Below are 24,250 nucleotides of genomic sequence, written 5' to 3' on the forward strand. Positions count from 1 at the left end.
TATATATATATATATATATATGTATAGTTTCACTTTACAATCCTGAAATACTAAAATATTGAAATTCAATATCTCGGGACTGTAAAGCCAAAAACTGAAAAACCCGAAACCCCAAAAGCACGAAATTCAAATTTGCGACTACCCACATACACACTCCACACACAAGCACACATACACCTTACTCCCTACACTATAAACCAACAAAACACACGCAAACACAACAAAACAAACACAAGCACTGACCCCCACAACCCCGCTACTTATATATACACTAACTCCGAGGTCGCACTAAAACACAAACACACAAAAACCACCACTACACATTCTACACTCCCCTTGTACAAACACACATCACATATATACAAATACCACCACTCACAACACTTACACACTCACAGTCTTAGCTACCTACCCCAACCCACACCTCAAAAGTCTAAACAAACTCACACACACTAAAATCCCTTCCCAAAACCCCTAGTAAAACACCACTTACCTAAATTTCCAGCTACATCCACACTGCAGATTCGACATTTCCACATTCGTCATTTCCACACTTGGTATTCTGCACTTTCAAGCAAGTGCAGTTTTGACACTTCAGTCTCGAGTTACTGAAGTTCGATATTTTAGTAGCTCGAGATTCTGAAGTGAAACCATATATATATATATATATATATATATATATATATATATATATATATTCCCTGAAATATATGTGTGTGTGTGTGTGTATATATTTATTTCTTTATATTTATGTTAATTTCTAAATTTTTATATATATAGTTTAGGATAGTTTGACAATTTTAGCTTTTAGTAATAAGGCCATATTTATTGTTTGATTTTAATTGAATTATTACTTCAGTGTTGTTATTAATAATTCAATAATTATTACTTCAGTGTTGTTATTACCCATGGTGGTGATGCTGTGGTAGCGTTGTCGCCTCACAGTAAGACGCTGTCCGGTTCGATTCTCAGCTAGAGCGTCTTCTGCGTGGAGACGTGCGTGAATGGGTGTACCTTCGTTGACGGTTGTGCATCAGGCCTGGCAAGCCGGTACGTAAAAATCAACTGCCAATCATTAGCGGACCGGAGTCCCGCTGTGGCGACCCCTAACCGGGAAAAGCCGAAAGACACAAACTTCAGTGTTGTTATTGGTGGTTGTATAAATACATGGGGTTCTGGGATGTTGGGATATATCTGATGAAGTCTTTTTAAGGATGAAAACAGAGTGACTTGTTGGTATTAATGTGATTTGGTCTGTGGTTTTGTTCTTCTTTGCTCATGAATTCTGAACAAAGCCAGAAATAATAGGGGAATTTAAAATCAATATCATATACACATTTTTTTGTTTTTATAACATTAGAAAGTTGTTGAACAAACTGCTTGAAACCACCACGATGTAATCCAAAAGGCATTTATTGTGAAATAAAACAGGAACAAGCGCTTTCACACAAACAAGTTGTGCTTCATCAGGTTACCTTAGAAAGTTGTTAGAATACCAAGTTTTGAATGACATTGCATTTTCTGAAGGATATAAAAAGTCTGCAACTTCAATATCTGTCATTATTTAGTGGCTGCAATCCTGAATGATTTGCCAGAAAACCACAAATTTTATAAGTAACAGACCAAAAGTATGAGGTAAAAATCTAGAGATTCTGTAAAATTCTGGACAGTTGAAAAGCATGCTTCCTAGCTAGAGTACTGGGGCCATGAATGTTCAAATACTGCATTCTGGTACAGGCCATTTCTGCAACTTTTTGGCTTTACTCTTGCAAAGCTACTCCTGGGAAACTTCTTGTTGCATTTTTATAGTAAAGCAAGCCTTTGTTACAATGTATCCATTTTGGGCTGTTACATCTCTCATGTGTTGTTTCAAATTTTCCATGGTCTCCAAACTTGGTTCAAGTTGTAAATGTTGTCGTGTGGCACTAAGCACACAGAGTTGTTGTTATTTTGTTTCACTAGCTATCTAGAAAATAAACTGTAAACAAACAAGAGTTTACCTTTTACTGTCCAATATGTTGAAAGATAACTGAATTGGCATACATTTTTTATCAGAATAATACCTACAGTATGTGAAGGATATAAGAAAACTAAGTAGTACGTTTTTACTTTGGCAATTCTGTAATGCATTTCTGCTAATGTATGCAGTATATTTGCAATACCTTGTTTATTTACATACTGCACTGTTTTATATTTATTTATTTATCTGACATTTGTTAACCAGAATAGTCTGATTAGGTCACCTAACCTATTTTCAGCGGGCCTGGGGAGAAAGCTCCATATTTAGACGTAGACATTTAGGTACATAAACACAGATAGCCTATAATTTTTACAACAACAAGATTGGTAGAGACTTTACACAGTACGTTGCAAACAGGTTAAGACCGAGAACAATAAATGCACAGTTGTTTAGTGTTTTGCTTATAAATTTAGCTTGAATTCTAAAGCTTTTCTGTGTATTAACAGTGAATTATATTATAAGAGGTAAGTTAATGCACTCAGCAGCATATCAGGCTTACACTAGACCTTATAAGATCATGTAACAGCTTTACTTAGAGAAGGGCGGAAGTAGCATAAGGGCTTCCGAAATTATAATTTTAGAGGGGCCGAGCGAGATAGAAAGAAGAATGCAGACAAAGACTGGGGTGAGAGGAAAATAATTTTTGATAAGCTTCAAAGACATTCAGGGAGTAAGAAAAGCCTGAGTAAAATTGTGGGGGTGGGCAGAGGGGTATGTTAAAAGGATCATCCACTGCTCAGGAACTAATTGCATTTTAGAGATGTTTGACTATTTTCTAACAGCAGTCAGAACTTTTTTATTTATTTTATTTATTTGCAGTTGGTTTACCAGGATAGTCCATTGGGCCAAAATAACCCGTTTTCAATGTAGTCCTGGGGAGAAAAGCTCCAAAACAAGTAGCAAGGTTACAATAAGGTATTTGGTTACAATTATACAATTACTATGGACTAGTAAAAACAAATGTAGGAAATTAGAAATACAGCAGACTAGTGTACAAATATATACAAATATTACGATCTTGTATAGCTGAAAAATAAACAATTTACAATATAGAAACTGAGAAGCTTTTACAACTTAGGGTGGGTTACACTGGAGGTATCTTTCATACATTCAGGATGAGTAGCTTAATGCAAGCAAGAGAAAGGTATATGAGCTGACATAGAATTTTTTTCAATATGCAAACAGAACCTTTTCCATCTTAGGGTATGTTACACTTAAGAGGTACCTTTCAAGTATTCAGAAAAAGCTTAATACAAGCAAGAGCAAGATCTATGAGTTTAGGAGAGTAAGTGGAAATTCCCATTATGAATAGGGGAGGAGAAGTGGAAATTCCCAGTATGACTAGGGGAGGAGAGTATGTTGGGTGGGAGCAGGAACATTCCCACTTTTATCTATACAACTACTCTGTTGTATGATTAAATTATGATTTCATTACATATGCACTGTTGTACATTGCTGTGGGATTCTGGGCAACTTAAAAGCATGTGTGTGTGTGTGTGTGTGTGTGTGTGTGTGTGTGTGTGTGTGTGTGTGTGTGTGTGTGTGTAAGAACACCTCAGGTAAAAATAAGCATGTAATATTAATAAACACTGTAGAAACAACTAAATTCCAAACTGTATGGTTAAAGTTTACTTTCATATAAAATAAATATAGATATGTGACTACTTTTGCCATTCTGTCTTTGATGATAAGGGTAGTGCAGGCTACAGTTCGGCATGGAAGGTCAGACTTCCCCACATTAAGCAATAGTCTACAGCTGATCCACTGGCATCCTAGGGGTTACAGGCAGATTATAATAGGGGCATTTCAGGTGGCTGCCCAGATCTAATGGCTTCAGGGGTCCCATGGATGGCTGGATGTTGAAGAAAATTGTTGCATCTGCAGCCGGTCAGGGTGCATTCATCTCACTGCATGATTCGTAGGATCATAGGATCATAGGAAGTTACAAGGCTATTGGCCCTGAGGCTCTTACAAGCCTAGCCAAAAATTTAGCCCATGTTTCAACAAGTCAGCACCCTATGCCACTGTTCAACAGGGACACAAGTGGAATCCCAGGGGTGTATTTTCTATTCCCCATCCAGTTATCCAGGTTGCACTGAAAAGGTGTAATGAGGTACTCTTCTTAATATGGAGAGGGAGTCTATTCCACAAAAGGGGGAGTCTCTGGGACACATCTGTCCCACCAAGTCCTATTGATGTCACAGACCAGGTTGAGGTCACATGTGTGGGTCACTCTAGTGGAGCTTGACTTGCAGATATGCAGCAGTCCCATCAGGGTGGGGTCTGAGATGGCTTTGTATGCTAGACAGAGGTCACCTCTGAGGAGTCTGTAGGAGACTGAGTAGAAGGGCAGGGCTTTTAGCCTATCTGTGTAGGGTAGATGTTTGAGGCCCTGGATTCTCCTGGTGAGGAACCTCTGAGATCTCTCCAGCTGCTGCATGTGCTTTATGAAGTACATGCCGAAAGGGGCATTTTACTCAATAATGGGTCTTATAAGGGAAGAATGCAGGAGTGTTATGACCACCTTGTCCCCGGATGAGATACCCTTACTAATGAGGTGGGCCATGTAGAAAGCTTTGCATACAATGGAGGCAATATGGTGGTCAAAAGTCAGTTTGCTATCAACCTGGGTGCCCAAGTCCCTCACGACTGATTGGGTGCTTAGTGCCTTATTATTAATGTGATAATTTGTGAGGACGTCACTCTGCCCAAAAGGGATGATGATGCAGTTTTTGGCATTCAGTGTGTGGCCATGTTTCTGGCACCATTCATTTGTTTGGATGAGACCCTCTTGGAGGATGTCCACATCACTAGGGGAATTGATGACAGTACCCAGCTTGCAGTCATCTGCAAACTTGGTCAGCCATAGCCCTCTAGATTTGGCCTGCACCTCTGAGAAGTATATCCCAAACAGAGGCTCCAAGACTGATCCCTGGGGTACACTGCTTGTTACTGGTCTACCACTTGAGGTGGCTTCCCCTATTTTGACTAGGTGGGTTCTATCAGTGAGCCAGTTTGCTACCCATATGGTAACATATGGATTGATGCCTAGTTGAGAGAATTTGTCTATTATACCTGAGTGGGTAATAGTATCGAAGGCCTTGGCCAGGTCAAGGTAGGTGGTGTGCACGGTCTTCCCCTTGTCTATGGCCTTGGTGACTGTCTCAAAGAAGTCGACCAAATTTCACAGGCATGACTTCCCCTCAACAAAACCAGACTTGTGGGATCAGGTGTCTGGAGGTTGCCAATTTCCTTGTTAATGAGGTCTGTGATAATCCCCTCCATGGCCTTGCATATCAGGCTAGTTAGGCTGATGGGTCTATAATTTCCTGGATCAGTGGACGCTGCACCTTTGTGCAAAGGGGTGACAGTAGCTGTCCTCCACTCGGCTGGGATGAAGCCAGTATTCAGGCTTTGGTTGAATAGGATGTCTAATGGTGCTGCAAGTTTCTGAATGAGTTCATGTAAGATGCAGCCTGGGATGTTATCAGGTCCCATAGAGGCTGCATTTTTTGCCTTTGAGAGGGCAGTGATGACTTGCTCCCTAGAGATAAGGGGAGGTGGCAGGTACTGGGGATGTCCTGCTTTACTGATGGTGGGGGACAGAGGAGTGAAGTTTTCACTGAACCTGTCTGCCAGCAGGTTGGTTATTTCTGCAGGGTTTGTGTATGTGGTGTCATTGACCACCATTTCTGAGTAGATCTGAATGCTTCCCTTGAGATTGTGGACATATTTGAAGAAAGCCTTATGATTGTCTTTAGTAGATGTGGCCAATTTGGACTCGGAGTTTGCTTTGGAGGATTTCACTAGTGCTCTTATTTGCTTTATTTAGGCTAAGGAGAGACTCCTTCCAATTAGACACCTGCTACTTCTTGGTCCTGGGCAGCATTGTTTTCCTTTTATTATAGAGTTTATTTATTGTAGATGTCCACCAGACAGGTTTACTGTTGATGAGGATGATTTCATACTGTCTGGTATTCCTGATTCCATGCAGCTATATAAATGCTCATATAGTACTTTGGTGTAGGTTTGGACATATGTGCCAGTTAATGTGGAGGGGGAGGGGACTGTGAAGCTGTTTATACCTTTCCTCTGGAGGTTGTAATCAGCTTTGGAGACCCTAGCTGGGAGGGGGGGGGGGGGTTGGGGGAGATGGTGACTTCAAAAGTGACTGCTTTGTTGTTGGATCTTACCAGGGATGGTGACAATATAGGGGTGCTGTAGTGGTTACTTATGTTGGTTAATTTCAAGTCCAAGATAGTTTCACCTCTTGTGGAGGTATCAACCAACTGGTCCAAGGCATTTCATTGACAAAATCAAGGAACCTCTGGGCATTTGTGTTTTGGCATGAGTACTTCTTCCAATCTATGGTTGGATAGTTAACGTTGCCCAGGATCAGGGCAAAGGGTTGAATTTTGATAGATTCAAAGAGGTCCAGATTGGTGGAGGGGGCATCTTGAGTCAGAGTTGGAGGCCTGTAGCTAGTTATGATTGACTAGGGGTCTTGTCAGTTTTAACTGCACCTGGAGTATTCCCTGTGCATCATACTGTTTGATCAGCCTAGAGGTGTTTATGTATTTTATATATATTGCAACTCCACCTCCTTTTGTTTTACTGCCACCGGTTTGGGGTCTGAATGAATGACTGGCTGGGGTGCTCTCCACAGCTTTGAACCAGGTTTCTGTGACTGTAGAAATGTCAGCTTCTTCCAGGGTTAAGTATGCTTGCAGTGAGTGCAGTTTCATGTTTAAAATCCTAGTGTTTAGCAGCATGACCTTTCATTTACATTTTGATGAAATTTTCATGTTGATAGTTTTGACCTCATGGCATTGCCTAAAAATGGCACTATGGGGGAGGCAAGAGCTTTTGCTAGGAGCCTGAAGCCTAAGGGAGACAGATGCAGGCCATCTCTGCAAAGCATCCCAGGCTGTCAGGTACTGGATTCCCTTGGAACGACACCAGAAACTATGCCAGTTGTTAAAGTCAGTCATTTTCTGTTTGTACTGAGGCATCATTCTGGGTGATGATAGAATGCTGCTTAAGGCTAGGAACATACCTGCCTGGGAGACATACTCAGCAAGCTCAATCATGTCTCTTTTCATATAGTCCAGGGAGGTACGTCTCAAGTCATTCACTCCAACATGGACTACGACAGAGTCATAACAGTACCTGTTGAGAGACTTGAGTGCATTGGTGATATGGCGGATTCTGGCACCCGACAAACAATTAACCATGACTTTCTCCTTATCCAAAATGCCAAGTCCAATAAGGCCAGCCCTCCAGTGAGAGGAGAAAAAGACTTTTAATAAGTCAACACATCAGAAAGATGTAAAATAGGACCAACAGACCGGTTTCGGCCATAAGCCTTTCTCAGTGAGTTCTAACAAAATGTCAGATAATTACATACATTTATATAAAATATCACAATCCAATCACAAACTTGGTCCACCCATCCTATAAATCATTTATCAAGTGTTAAAGATGTTCATTCAATCCAGGGGGAAAAAAGACCCCTTAATTTAACAATCCGAGTTCTTTCTTTTTTATTTAAAATGTTATGCTAAGCAGCTTTTAAATTTTTACTACCAAGGACTTTGTCAATAACTGTAAATTTAAACTGTGTAGTGGGGTGTTTAATAGTATGCTTGTACAAAGCAATGGCTTGACATTTATTCCTGACATTGCAAAAATGTTCAGTGATATGTAATCTGATAGGTCTTGATGTTTGACTGTATAAAATGCTGAACAGGTACATGTAACTAAATAAATAGCCCAATCTGTGCTACAATTGGCAAATATGTTAATAGTGAATATCTGAGAGGTATTTTTACTAGTAAATTCTTTAGTTTTACATATGTATCTGCAGAAAGTACAATGACCACATGGAAAACACTCCAATAGTATTTCACCTCCCATTGTGCCCTGAATTGTATTAACAGATGGTATCTTATGCTTGTAATGATTAAAAAATCCTCCTAGTGTCTTGCCTCTCCTAAAAGAGAACCGACACATAGGCTCTAAAAGGTTGCTAAGCCAATCATCTGCCATTAGGATATCCCAATGCTTATTAATAAGATCCATAAACTCAAAGGTGTTGCGGCCGTAACTAGTAGTCAGTCTGATAGTATCATTATTTCTGGTCTTATTAGATTGATATGTCAACAATTCTGTTCTATCTAGAGTTTGAACTTCTCTACTGGTATGAATAATATGAGATTTAGTATATCCTCGGTCGCAAAATCTAGTTATTAACTATTTTTGTCATGATAAGAACCCCTCAGTAGTGGAACAGATTCTGCAAACCCTCATAAACTGAGATTTTGGAATATTGAGGATGATATTTTTTGGATGACAACTGGAGGCATGAAGTAAAGTGTTAAAATGTAGCTGTTTAAGATAGACACAACTGTCCAGTGTACCATCCTGCTGTCGACTCACAAGGGCATCCAAAAATGAGATACAGTTAGTATCATGATGTACTGTAAATTGGATGCCCCACTTATTTTCATTTAGGTACTGAACAAATTCTTGTAAATATTCTAGATCAGATTTCCAAACCATACAGCAGTCATCCAAGTATCTCCACCAAATATGTTTTTCACCCAGAAACAAATTATGATTACTATTGTGATGACCGTGCCCTGGCCCAGCAATTAAGGAGCCTCAATCCTTACCACTAACACCAAGGAGGGCATCTCATATAAGAGGAAAGGATAACAAATACACACAGCAAAGTACAATATCCCTTAAGTGCACACAGAGATCACAGTCAGTCTGGGGCTGTTTGCTCCCTTGCTCCCTAGGTCACCAATAAGACTCCCCACTGGCACAGCTATAGGGTCCAGATCTCAGCCTAGCTGGCAAGCTAACCTCCAGTGCCCTGTCTGTCCAACCAGTGCTTCATGTCCCTGCCCAGGTAGCTGGCACACACTCACACTTTGAGATAAGTATTTATACAACTTCACAGACACTCCTGGGAAAGGCTGACACAGATTCTCCAGCTGTGTCTCTTTACCCAGACTATACGGTAGTAATTACTGCCACCACCAGCTAGCAATTATCAGCTACCCAAAGGCCCTTAAAAGGGTGTCCAATTATTACTGTGCAATATTATTATCCAATTGGTAATGTGACTATTCAGTCTAAGGCTTATTAGAGTGGCTTATTACAATAAACTCTATAAATATGCAATGCACCGTGGTGGTGGTGCTCCGGTAATGCTGTCACCTCACAGTAAGACGCTGACCGGTTCGACTCTCAGCTAGAGCGTCTTCTGCATGAAGACATGCATGAATGGGCATACCTTCGTTGAAGGTTGTATGTTAGGGCTGGCAACTCAGCACGTAAAAATCAACTGCCAATCATTAGCGGACTGGAGTTCCGCTGTGGTGACCCCTAACTGGGAAAAGCCGAAAGACACAACAACAACTCTAGAGCTTACTTATCTCTACACAAACCAGCCACAGGTAAAAGGTTTTTAAAACATGTAATAATAAATAATTAAAACACAAGATAATACTACTACACCACAGAGACATATAAGATTTCAGAGATCACACAGAAACTTAAAATAATACAGTAGGACAGGTCTAATGTCAAAGAAAAACACTTAATCTAACTTTCTAATCTTTAGCTATTCTTAAGAGAAAAAACAGTGTTACAATCCTACTTGCATACATAAAGAGCATAAGCAGCGCTAGGGTTGATGGTCCAAGACAAAAATGCTTACAGTCTCTCTCAATAATAGTTTTTTAAACTCACTAACAAACAGCTCTGCTAAGACCCTTCCAGATTGCATCATTTTGACACTTAGGTTTTCCCAGTATACACTTTATATCATTTTGACACTTAGTCTGGAGTTCCCAGGCCAACAAACTATATAATTTAGCCATCTAACACCTGCCCAGGAAACTACAACAATAAAAGACATGTCACATGTACACTCCAGCAGTCATTCCTTAAGTTAAGACAATAGAAAGAATGTGTTCAGCCAGTTGCTTCGGCACCACAATTTAGATAATTGTAACTTCAAAGAACATTTGAAATGCTTGGTTTGGTTTTCCTTACAGCAGATGGCAATGTTGCAACAATCTTGAAGTTAACATTTTACAGTGTTTTCTTTCATTTAAGAACACAAGCCTGTATTTTACATTCATATAACTGAATGAGCAACCTTAAATTCTCCCTGGTCTATCTTGGCTTGCCCTCCTTGAGGATGGAGGGAACACTTTTTTTTTGCTAGGCTAATAATCTGTTTTAAGGAGCTACCTAGATCTGATGAGCTGCATTTTCCAGCCAACATTCATGATAAAAATATCACATCTTTTCTCACTTGAAAGATATTTTTGAAAAGTTTGTGCTAGTATTTTTTGACTCATTTATTAAGACGTAAAACTAAGTGACATCTAGATAAAAGAGATAATATGGCAATGGTTTTAGATTATAGATATAAATACAGTAATTTTCCATATCTGTACTGCAGAGTCTTCATTAAGAGGAACACTGAAAATTTTGTCTGCCTCGAAAAGACAGCAGCTGCTTGTTTTAACATGTAACTAATGCATTCCACTGAGACCAGGTGCTAAAATCATTTTTAATGCTGAAATAGTTATTTCCTTTCTTGTCATGACAGATATCTTCATTCATTTCAAAGATTTGTACAGAACACATACTAAATGTCTCATTAATTTATTTATGGGCTTAATCTAGGTTATGTCTAACAGACAACAGCACTATTTGAGAAACCAAGATAATTATATATCAATATCTATCTAGCTGTCTGTCTGTCTGTCTATCTAAATAGCTGTACATGTTTGTGAGTGTGTATGAATGTATTTTATTTTTGATTTTATTTTTGCTATGATTTTGTCATGTTGGACTTTGTTTAGCACATATTTAACCACTCAGGATCACATTTACAGGGCTACATTTATATTAAATTCTATATTTTTGCTGTTATGTTAATATTTATACTCCATCTGAATTTGCTATACTGCTTTACACTTGGTACAGATAAATGTGAGCACTTACTAAAATGTGCATTCCCATGAGTCATCATACAAGTTATGTGATAAGCCAAATGTTTTTCTTTCCATTTGCAGCTTGATTATAAACTTAGTTGTAATATTAACAAAGTCTGTTTTGTGGCAGTCATTGACTTTTGAAATGGCTGTATTATTTATCAGTTAATAATTAGTTTTAGAGTAACCACTCACAGACCTACACAGACACATGCACACAAACAATTTGCAATACAAACCTATGAATTTATGAATGATCATAATTTAAGCACTAGAATGCATGAAACTAAACTGCAGTAGAGAAGTTTTAATGCCAAGTCTATTTTCATTGTGAGATAGTGTTGCTTTGTTTAGCAGATGTTTATTGATGTTTGTGCATTGGGCTGTAAAATGTAAAAATAAAATCCAAATAATCATTGTATTAGTAAAGCAGTATGCACACATTAGTGTTTATGGTAAATGGGGTGAAATAGCCAGGTAATGGGACATTGGAATGGCTGCAGGGGGACTCTGGTGCCATATTTTTGGTTGTATGTTCTTCAGTTTGCATTTGAAAGTTAGTATCCCACAATTCCAATGGAGTGGGTGGGGTTATATAATTATGTATGACATTTTTATGTTAATCAGCATGCTGATTTGTATCTATTTTTCATGGGCCTTGTCCAAATTTTTGTATGGGATTCTTATGAATTTTGGGGAGCAAATATAAATATTGTGGTAAGGGGTCATGGACAGTCAAATGATACAAGGTTCTTTGACTAATGATGTCCTCGGTGACCACCAGTTGTAAAAACTCATCAATCTCATGTTTAAATTTGTGAGTCAGATCAATGGCCATTTTCATATAGAACATGCCATCGATCAATTGTCTTTCAGCCTCAGCCAAATACATAGACCAGTCCATAACCACTACCTCCCCACCTTTGTCAGCAGAGACTATAACTATATTTTTGTTCTTCCTTAAATTTTCTAAAGCTTGGACTTTCAATGTAGTCATATTATTAGAAAACAACTGTCTATGTGATTCCAGACCAAAGTGTAGAACTTTGAGAATACATTTTTGAAAAATATCAACATACTTATTCATAGGAGAGACAAAAGTAGATCTTTGAAATTTAAATGCTTACTGAGAGTAACATATTTGTTCCATATTATCAAAATGTAATCTAAGATGTAACATTCTACAAAAAGAAACCACATCATCAACAAAAGTGTCTTCAGACGCCACAAAGCCAGGAATAAAATTTAAGCTTTTATTCAGTAATTGTACTTCCTCATCCGATAGAGTTACAGCAGAAATGTTATGCACATTACACGTATTCACTGTTGAGGCACTAGAAAATGTAACAATGTTTCTAGGATCATGTCCTGATCTATACTTCCTGCCACCACTTGTTCTGGCCCTAAAGGATTAGAAAGGTTATATTTATCCTGGCCTAAAGATTTAGATGAGTTACGTCTTTTGTGGGCTGGTGACTCCTGTTTGTGCTCAGTTTCAATATCCGTGTATGAGGAAGAGTCTTCCCCAGAAGTATCACTAACAGCTTTTTTCAAAACAGATTTCTTTCTTTTTCTCTTTTGACCTGTGTTGTTAGATTGCTGCTTAGAAAATTTACACTTTTATATTGGTCAAATGGTTTTCCTTGATTATAATCTCTCGTGTCCCTATTAAATTTATGAATATTTCTATCTTTATGTCCCTTTTCAAATTTAATTAGGCCTGTACTTAATTTTTGAAAACAAGATTTATATACAGATTGGCCATCAAACAGTTTGGCTTGTTCACAAACCTCAGTAACCTCTGATATACAACAAGCTATCCTGCATTCATAAAAAGAATGTAATATTTCTACAAAATGCATGGAAACTGATTGTTGTGCCTCAGTCCATGCAGCTAATAAAGTAGCATCAGCTTGACCCACCAATGGTTTTATATGAATGTGCAGGCCTCTAGGTATAATGCCCTTTAGTTTGTAGGCCTTGAAACGTTTTAGATACCAAACATTGGATCCAAGATTTTTCATAGATTTTAAAAGTCTGGCAAATACCTGGGAATACTGAAGCTCAGGGTTGGACTCATTACATCTCATAGATCCTGAATCAGAGTCCATCCCAAACGCCTGAATATCATCCTTATCAGCCAACGAACCTTGTAAGATGGTCATTAGATCCATTATAAAACTGATAATATAAAGGGCAATCTAAATAAAGTTGACTGTCAATCACTCAAAAAGGTAGAAAAAAAAGAAAAACTTCAGATATATCAAATGTGTCACTAACAACTAATAAATCTATAAATATGACAAAAACATATGTAAAGTCAAACAGCTAATTAAACAGCCATTAAAAATCCTACTGATAAAGAACAAATGTAAAATGGATGATATCCAGAAATATCACTGCCCAAATAACTATTAATGTGGATTTAAATGAGGAAAGATTTAAATATAAATAATTGCCTAAACCAATACACCTTATGGAATTAGCTACATATACCCAATGTTATGTATCATACACAATTATGAATAACTAACACTGTCACCACTGCAAAATTATAACTGTGGACTCTTAAACTGAAATCACAGAATATCCAAAAAATATGTACAAATATTGCAACATTGAGAGTCAACAGCCAAGAAATAACTAATACTGTATTATGACAATTATATATCTGTAACCATGCTGACTGAGTGCAGATAATACAATCAGATTCCCCAAATCATTCCCATTTAAATACCTTGCATAAAATACATATGCATAAGAACCATGAAATCCCTTAATAAAAAACAGCAAAGAAAAATATGAAAAAAATATATACCGAATAGTCCAAAATGAGTCAGAAAATCTGATAATACTGTAAGCAATATAGTTCCATATAAGTCTATGAATAAATCTCATAAACACCAAAAAATCTGAATATACAAACTCGTTGGACTAGATCTTGCTGTAAAGTTCCACAAAATCCCAGCTGATCATAAATGCTGTAATGAACTATGTAAATAGGCCCACAAATCTCTGTAATGAAGGAGATAATACACTTTACAACCACAATGTCATTTGGCCATTCAAGAATATAAAAAATAATGTCCTCACTGCATAATGATGAATGTGATGTAAAATACACCACCACAAAAATTATTGCTGTAAAGTTTCACAAAATCACAGCAACTCATGAACGCTGTAATGAGCCATATAATTCGGCCCCTGAGTTTCCGTTATAAAAGAAATGGTACACCTCCAAAGCACAGTGTCACTTGGTTTTTCAAAAAGATATAACAATAATGTCCAAACTATATAATGTTCAATACAACGTTAGATACATCATCACAGTAATAAAAATTGTATGGCCTTCCATATAGAGTTCCTCAAAGCAGCAGCTTGAACCAAGAAGACATGGCGAGACGATGTTATAGCCACTTCTCCACTGTCTAATACTAGGCAATGATATCCATGAGCTGAAAAAGTACTTAGCAACCACTAGTTCACAGAGATATCAGGCAACTAGTCTAAAATCATGTGGTGCCTCCAATGAAAAAAAATCGCTGCACCATTCCAAAAATCAAAGTACGTTGCAAATGATGAAAAATTACTGCACCACCATAAACTTGCCCAAAATGCAATATAGAACCACAAACATAAGTCCCCCACAGCTGCTGCTTCATCAGAAACGCTGGTATAGAGGATGGAATAAATCCTAAATTCTCTAAATTAGAGAATAACGAATAATGACACCTCTAACAAATAGGAGCCAGCAATGGAAACCAAGGAACCAGGAGTCTGCAACAACCTTCCACTTGTACGGCAAGTGCAATGGCCCAACAAATAGAAAAATGCCAAATCCAATAAGGCCAGCACTCCAGTGAGAGGATGAAAAGACTTTCCCCCAGATTCAGCAAGCTTTGCACAGAGTGCAGGAATAGTGCAAGAGCTGCTGCATGCAATATGGGTGACGAGCGATCCAGGCTCGAGCTCCCTGGATGTGCACGAGAGCTTCTACACTATTCCTGCACGGACACCAATGCTATATGCTAATTACCTCATTTCCTTGTGAAAAACATGCAAATGAGGTGAAATAGCAATCCAGGAAGCAGGCAGTTGTCTGTGCAAGAATAGTGTAACTGAATACATTTCTGCAAATTATAAAATGGAGGCATGACAGCTTGAAAGAAAGCATGCATTATATTTGGTAGGCATGCCAATGGCCAAATATATGGCCATTGGCATGAAAAATAGTTTAAATTTCATAAAATAAAACTTTTATTTTTTTGGCCGATCTTGGCCATTTAAGTGTAGGGCAGTGGTGTGGAAACGGGATTGTGCCAAAAATAAAAAAAAGAATTATGAAAAAACAATTTTCAGGGAAATCTGCATTTTGCCATTATAGTCAATGGTATGCAGAATGAAATATCAGGAAACAGTGGTTACTAAGGGGAATGGCTCAGTGTGAGTGCAGTAACATTGGAGTAAGGCAGTGGGGTATGCAAATTAGGGAAATCTTACTGAATCACAAATTTCTTCTAAGTTCCAGACTGCACCTAACCATGTAGGTGCTCTAATATGGCCATATAAGCAGGAAAACTAAATGACGTCAAAAGGGGGTGTGTCATGCTTGCCAGGCCTGGCCTTTGGTCAGCTGGTGCCCTAGGCAAAAGGGATCCACAGCACCCTCCCACATCACCTGGTACCCCATCGTGGTCTACCTACACCATCCAGATTAGTTTTTTTTTCTTCCTTTTTCTCACAGTTTGTCTTACTCTTCAGTTTTTTCCTGTATTAATTCAACATATTTTAAAGAAACCATTTCATTACAAATAAATAAATAAATAAATAAATAAATAATACTGGAAACGTGCCCCTGATATAGCTGTGCCCTAGGCAGCTGCCTAGTTGGCCTATGCCTAAGGCCGGCTATGTTGCTTGCTGTAAGCACATTGGAGCTCTGTTGCCTGGGTTTGCGTGAAGCTAAGCAGAGCTAAGCGGGGGTATGTCCTACTTAGCTTAGTTGTGCTTAGCTAAGCATGTTCTTAGCCAGGGCAGACCATTTCCATTTCAGCAGTGTTTACACTCGCTGAACGGGTTTGCACAACACGTGCTGGGACTTAAACCAGAGAAAACTCACAGGAAATGGCAGCACTGTGTATATGTAAGCAACAGGGTGTGTCTGAGGCTGTATAGCCTTGTTTATCTCACTTAAACATGTGTGCATGGCACACACTGGAATTTAAACCACAAAAATTAAAAAAAAATACAGGAAATGGCAAGTGGAACAAGGAAAAAAAGGGAAATAGCAGAATAGAGGCACTCAAATACAAGTAATAGAGCTGGCATGTGGAATGTATCATACTCAGCCAATCACACGGCAGCATCTGTAGCACCACTATAAACTATGCAAACACCTTTCAGTCTGTTTTTTTCCCACAAACTCTACACCACTGGTGTACACAGATGGGGAAATTTTGCCTGACAAAACTAACAAAATGTTAGAGGCTGCTGTTGCTCTCATGCATCAGTATGTGGAAGAGGCTGAGGGTGGTGAAGAGGACAATGCTGACAACTGCCCTAGACTTATGAGGATGAGGAGAAGAATGTTCAGGCCAAGGGTAACCTACCAGGGTCTACATGATCTGGAGATATTAGAGCACTACAGGGTGGACAGGGACATACTGCAGCATATTGTGGAGCTGTGAGTGCCTCGCCTCACATCCAGAACACACAGAGGGGAACCCATCCCAGTGGATATCAAGGTAAGTGTAGCTCTAAGAATACTAGCTACAGGTACTTTCCAAAGAGCAACTGGGGATATCATGGGGGTCTCACAGGCGTCTGCATCCAGGATACTCCACCAGCTCCTGGATGCCATGCAAACACATGCCACGGCGGAGATTAAATTCCCCAGCACCCGTGAGGAGCTGACATGCAATAGGCATCTCTTCCACCATGTAGCAGAATACTCAGAGGTGCTGGGTGGCATAGACTGCACACACATCCACATCAAAGCACCACCTGGTGACTGAGGTAGGGTCTACATAAACTGCAAGGTGTACCAAGCCATCAACTGCCAAGTCATGTGTGATGCCCAGGGCATTATCATGAATGTGTGTGCTGGCTGCCCTGGAAGCTATTATGACTCCCACATCTAGCATCCTCACAGGTGTATCAGTGGTTTGCTAGGGGAGACATCCCATATGGCCATTTAGTGGGGGATGCTGGGCTACGTACTGAAGCTGTGGATGATGACACCCATCAGAAATGCACACACACCCACACATGAAAGCCATAATGAGGCACATGCACAAACCAGGATAATTTTTGGGATGCTCAAGTCATGGTTGTGCTGCTTTGACATATCCAGTGGAGCCTTGCAGTACTCTCCAGCCACATGTGCACTCATGGTCATAGTATGTGCCATGCTACACAATTTGATCCTGAGGAAACAACTGCAGCAGGAACAAAATGGAGAAGGGCCATACATCCCCCACCATTGCCAAGGCCTCCACAGGCACAGAGTGACTCAGAGGAGGAACATCCTGAGCCTGCCCTTTAGGCAAATGGAGGCATGCCCAGTATGCCCTGACCTTGGTAAAGAGGCAATGCATAGCACATACACTGGCACTGTAGGGTCCCAGGGACTGATCTGTCTCACTCTTTCTCTCTGACTCACACATGCAGTAAAATGTATGCCAAACATCAAGCCACCTATACCTGGTCATGTATAGGTAGTGTATAGTGTGCATCTGACATAGCCCTCAAGCACCACCCTCATAACAGCTGCAGGCACAAGGTAACCCAGTCTCTGTAACAAATTAAAATAAAGGGGTGGTATTTTCTGATAGCATATCTATGTTATTGATCAAGCATGTAAGGGAATGGGTTGGCTAACTGGGATAGCAGCAGACAACTGTGTGGGACAGCAGGATGTGCATCCCCAGTACTGCCCTATCCACATCATGTAGTACCACCCTAGTCAACAAATAGCACTGCAGTAGATGTGGTGAGCCAATTAACTGGGGAGTCATAGGTCACATGCATGGATGTCAAAGTGGGGGTCTCATACCCACCACCATCCCCACAAAGCAGATCAGCTGTAGACAACCATACAGAAATGCCTGGCAAAGGCCCCCACATGGCAACACCCATGAAATCCTCACCCACAGACCTTTACACAGTGATATCACAGCAGGTTTGGCAGTGGCAGTATGGCTTTGAAAGGTAAGAAGTCTGAAAATACAAATTTCTATGCCAGAACAATCTGACCTGTGGTTGATACTGTTATGCTTGTAGTCTGAAAGATAGGACACACCACCATGCTACATGGGACCAAAATGTTAAACAAATATCAGCACAGTCTGTGCAGATGTGTAATGTGTGCAGTCATGTCACCCCCATAGTCCCATAGAAATGCAGTAACATGTTCCTAGACTTAAGCAGCATCTAGCTGTCACTCAGACTGATGGCACAATAGTAACAGAAAACAGTTGTCAGTAACACCCTCAGTCAACTTACTGGTGCCATTCCAGGAGTATCTCCTGCTGGCAGCCTGGGAACATATGATCATCAGAATGCACTGCCCTGCTACAGATGGCCTGCATCTGTCAAACCTGGCCTACAGGCCTCTGGCAAATGCCTATGCCTCACCCACAGTGCCCTTTAGGGAGTGTCTTGGGGTCCACAGCACCAGCATAACACAGTCCACAAATTGCAAAGAAAGGCCATGCTGACAACTGCAAGGAGCAAACCTGCCTGCCTCAGGGAGCCAGAAATCGGGACAAAGCCATGAATAATGGGGTGATGAAGGTCCAAAGAGAAGGACACCTGTGAAATACTGCTCTGATCTTATAAACTTATAAAGTTGATGGAATGATTTGTAGTAGTGTGGAATATGTGATGGGTACAAAGTCTGAAACTGCAACGTCAACTGTCTGTAATATCTGACTTCAACACTGAGTGACTTGCAAAACACTTGTGCTGGAGAACCACATGTGTTTGGGTAACCAAGATATATGAATCATGGATGTGGACATTCTGTAATACTCTGTACAGTCGACAGGCAGGGGTCAGAATGTAAACATGGGAATGCACCCGCTGCAGACATGCCTAACCCTGGAAGATGGTGACATGTCTGCAGCCACAGAACCCTGGGCCACAGCCAGGGGGAGTAACACACTCCTCACTGATCACTCATCCTAGGCAACATCCTGGCCCAACATGTGGCCATCCAAGCAAAATGAGATGGGCCATACATGTATGTGTGACAAACACACACCTCCAGGCTGGTCAAACAGTCTGACACACACAAGACCCTCCAAGTGCAGTCAACCATTGAGGAGAGCCCATTGCAAAGTACTGGTAGCTATAGCCAAACATATCTGCCCAGGACATCCCACATATCTTATCCCCTACAGATATATTTGGAGTCTGCCTGTCACCCAGATCCTGTCTGATTTATATTACCCAACTGTGGACTGGAAATCAGACCAGGCCAGAACATAAATGCACAGAGATTCCACCATTGTAATATATCCCCAAGGTGCTGGATCATTCCCACAGCGGCAGCAGTCAATTGCTTGTAGGCACACCCCCTCAACAGGCTGGATAGTGCAAGAATGCATAGCATTTGTTCCATAAACCTTGTGTGTGCATCATCCATCCTGTATTCATAGGTTCATAGGTTCAAAGGTAGGTACTAGGCTATCTGCCCGAAGGCATTTATAAGTCTAGCCAGAATGTGTTGGCTTTTGCCACCCCCTTAGATTAGTTCCCTGTGCCTCTGTCCAGCAGAGCCACTGAAGTGATCCCCAAGATAAACTTTCTGTTTCCCATGCACTTGTCAAGATGTCTTTTGAAGAGTGTTAGCGAGGAGCTCTGCATAATGTAGATTGGGATCTTGTTCCAAAGCATGGGAAGTCTCTGGGACAGGAATCTATCCCTCCAGCACATCCTATTTATTGTTGTGGTGAGGTTTAGATCCCTAGAGCTTGTGGCTTGCGGGGATAAGGTTTTCTTTAGGTGGAGCATGTCCATCAATTCTGGGTTGGACATGGCCTTGTATGTCAGGCAGAGATCACCTCTGAGTAAGCGGTATGCAACTGAGTACAGCTGTAATTTCTTCAGTTGAGCTGCATAAGACATCTGTTTGAGGCCAGTGATCCTCTTGGTGAGGTACTTCTGTGGTCTTTCCAGCTGTTGCATCACTGTGATGATTTGAGGAGGTATGTCACCAGGTACTGAAACAGTACATGACAGTGTCAAATGCCATATATAACAAAACCAGCCCTGTAACTCTTGCAACCCATACATTACTGAGAGAAATTGTCATAATCACTATATGACCCATTGTCTCCACATTTTGATAGGCTATCTCCAGATATCCTGCACCAACAGGTTGACAGGTATGGCTGTAGCACAAAACAAACAGGACTGGAGTACAATAATCCTTGGAATGGAGTCCCACATGTACTATAGAAGGACACACTGGGCATGCTCATACACTCAGAGAAATGTCAGTAAGATCTAGGAATGAACAAGCTTTCCCCACCCAGTGCACTTTCCATTGCCCCACCTTAGCATGTCAGTAGGATCTTGGAATGAACAGGCCTTCCCCACCCAGTGCATTTCCCATTTCCCCACCTTAGCAGTCCTGAAGATGTCTGTCACCATAGCAGTCACTTTTGTTAGGCCCAGCCCCCATAAGCTCTGTGGCATATGTGATAACTGGATAACAAGACAGTACAAACAACTAGTGAGGTAGGAGGTCTAATCTCAGTCTTAATAAATGTAAATGTGTGTTTGTGTGTGTGTGTTCACAACTAAAAGCTTTTGGGTTCATACAAACCCAGTACACCTCCCCTTTCCTCACGTTAGCAGCCCTGCAGATATCAGTCATCTTAGAAGTGCCTACCTACAGGCCTCAGCCCCATAAGCACTGTGGCGCATGTGATAACTGCATAACATGATAGTACAAACAACTAGTTAGGTAGGAGTTCTAATCTCACTCCTGGAAAATTTTAGCGTGTGTGTGTGTGTGTGTGTGTGTGTGTGTGTGTGTGTGTGTGTGTGTGTGTGTTCATAACTAAAAGATTTTGGGTCCATTCAAACCTAGTACACCTCCCCTTCCTCCACTTTAGCAGTGCTGCACATATCAGTCATCTTAGAAGTGCCTTCCATCAGGCCTCATCCCCATAAACTATGTGGCATGTGTGGTAACTGCATAACAAGATAGTACAAATAACTAGTTAGGTAGGAGTTCTAATCTCAGTCCTGGCAAATGTAAAAGTGTGTGTGTGTGTGTGTGTGTGTGTGTGTGTGTGTGTGTGTGTGTGTGTGTGTGTGTGTGTGTGTGTGTGTTTCACAATTAAAAACTTTTGGGTCCATTCAAACCCAGTACACCTCCCCTACCCGCACTTTAGCAGTCCTGCAGATATCAGTCATCTTAGAAGTGCCTTCCATCAGGCCTCACCCCCATAAGCTCTGTGGCATGTGTGATAACTGCATAACAAGATAGTACATATAACTAGTTAGACCTTGCACACCTCATCATGAAGGGATTCACATCCAGATCTAAGGAGGTCATTGTACCCCTATATTCCTCCCTCATCAGACCCATGATTGAGTACAATGCCCCATTTGGTATGTACCTCACCCGGCATTTGCAACAGCTGGAGAGACCACAAACGTACCTCACCAAGAGGATCAAGGGTCTCCAACATATGTCTTATTCTGCCAGACTAAAGAAACTTCAGCTTTATTCAGTAGCATACCGTCTGCTCAGAGGTGATCTCTGCCTGATGTACAAGGCCATGTTAAATCAGGATCTGATGGACATGCTCCACCTCAAAAGATCCAAATCCATAAGGACCATGAGAGCTAAAGACTTAAACCTCGGCACAAGTATGAATAGGACATGCTGGAGGGATAGATTCATAACCCAGAGGCTTCCCATGCTTTGGAACAAGATCCCAGTTCGTATTAGGCAGAGACCCTCACTGACTCTCTTCAAGAGAAATCTTGATGAGTGGATGGGAGATCGTAAGTTTACCCCAGGGGTCACATCTGTGTCACTGCTAGACAGGGGCACAGGAAACTAATTCTATTATATAAGGGGACCTTCATTGTGTCACTACTAGACAGAAGCACAGTATTTTAAACGTATTCTGTACATTTTTGTACCATTTCATGGGGTGGCAAAAGCCACATCACTATGGCTAGGCTTACAAATGCCCCAGGGCAGATAGCCTAGTACTATACTATGAAACTATGAAACTAGGAGTTCTAATCTCAGTCCTGGGAAATGTAAAAGTGTGTGTGTGTGTTTTCACAATTAAAACCTTTTTGGTCCATTCAAACCCAGTACACCCCGCTTTCCTTACTTTAATAGTCCTGCAGGTATCAGTCTTTAAATGCCTTCTGTCAGACCTCAGCCCCATAAAGCTCTGTGGCAAGTGCAATAACTGCATAACAAGATAGTACAAATTACTAGTTAGGTAGAAGTTCTAATCTCAGTCCTGGCAAATGTAAAACTGTGTGTGTGTGTGTGTGTGTGTGTGTGTGTGTGTGTGTGTGTTCACAACTAAAAGCTTTTGGGTCAATACAAACCCAGTACACCTCCCCTTTCCACACTTTAGCAGCCCTGCAGATAGCAGTCATCTTATAAGTATCTTCTTACAGGCCTCAGCCCCATAAGCTCTGTGGTGTGTGTGATAACTGCATAACAAAAAAGTACAAATAACTTGTTAGGTAGGAGTTCTAATCTCAGTCCTGGTAAATGTAAGTGTGTGTGTGTGTGTGTGTGTGTGTGTGTGTGTGTGTGTGTGTGTGTGTGTGTGTGTTTTCACAGCTAAAAGCTTTTGGGTTTTTGGGTCCATTCAAACCCAGTACACCTCCCCTTCCCCCACTTTAGCAGTCCTGCAGATATCAGTCATCTTAGAAATGCATAACAAAATAGTGCAAATAACTAGTTAGGTAGGAGTTCTAATCTCAATCCTGGCAAATGTAAAACTGTGTGTGTGTGTGTGTGTGTGTGTGTGTGTGTGTGTGTGTGTGTGTGTGTGTGTGTGTGTGTGTGTGTGTGTGTGTAAGACTGAGGGAGTTGTGTATTTGTTTATATGAAACAGTTTTATGCCATTCCCACCGACGACACTTCATAGTTCCCCACTTTATCAGTCCAAATGATGTCAGTCTCTTATCAGCAACCTTGGCCAGCTGTCAGCTCTGAAAGCTCAGTAGTGCATGTGATAAATGCTTAACACTATAGTACAAATGACTAGTTTGGCGGGGGTTCTACTCTTCCTGCAAATGTATGTGTGGGTATGTATGTTTGTAAGTAGTAGTATTTTGATATATTTCCCACCCACTGCCTTACTTTATCAGTCCTGCTGATTTCATTCCCCATATCAGCACCTTTGGCCAACTCTCAGCGCAGTTAGCTCTGTAGCACATGTTTTAACTGTGTAACACTATGATACAAATCACTAGTTAGGTAGGGATTCTACTCTCACATCTGGCAAGTGTATGTGTGTCTGTTTGTAGGACAAAGCATTTTGATAGGTTAAACACCCACTGCACTACTTTATCAGTCCTGTTGATGTCATTCCCTTCATAGGTTCACAAGTGTGTAGTAGGTAATGGCCCAGGAGCCTTAACAAGCCTAGCACATAGAAGGGCCCTGCCATTGTGCCATCCAATGTTACATCCCAGTGTCTGTATCAGGTATAGCTACTGCAGTGATCCTTGGCTTGAACTGTCTATTACCCATCCATCATCAAGTTTCTCTGGAACCGGGTCAGCTAGGTGCTCTGCACATCATGTATGGGAAATGCATTCCAGAGCATGTGCAGCCTCTTGCTGAGGGACCTGTCCCACCAGCATGTTGTGGTGATTGTGGTACTGAGGTAGAGGTTTCTACAGTGTGTGGTGTGGATGGATTTATATGTAGCATTCCTAAACCAGCTGGGTCAGATATGGCTTTGTAAGTCAAGCACAGATAGCTGCTAATTAGGTGATATGACACAGAGAAAAGCTTGGGTCTGCTGAGTCTGTCTGTGTAAGATGTGTGTTTAATGCCTAGGAACCCCTTTGTGATGTGCTTCTGTGGCTTCCCCAGCTGTAGCAGGTGTCTAGAGAGGTACATGGTAAATGGGCTATAATACTTGGTCTATTGAGGGAATAGTAGACAGAGATCATTACCTCTGTCTTCCTGGATACAAAACCCTTG

This window comes from Protopterus annectens, chromosome 16.part0 (genome assembly GCF_019279795.1).
Source record: "Protopterus annectens isolate FY-2018-M chromosome 16.part0, PAN1.0, whole genome shotgun sequence".
In the NCBI taxonomy this organism is placed as follows: domain Eukaryota; kingdom Metazoa; phylum Chordata; order Ceratodontiformes; family Protopteridae; genus Protopterus; species Protopterus annectens.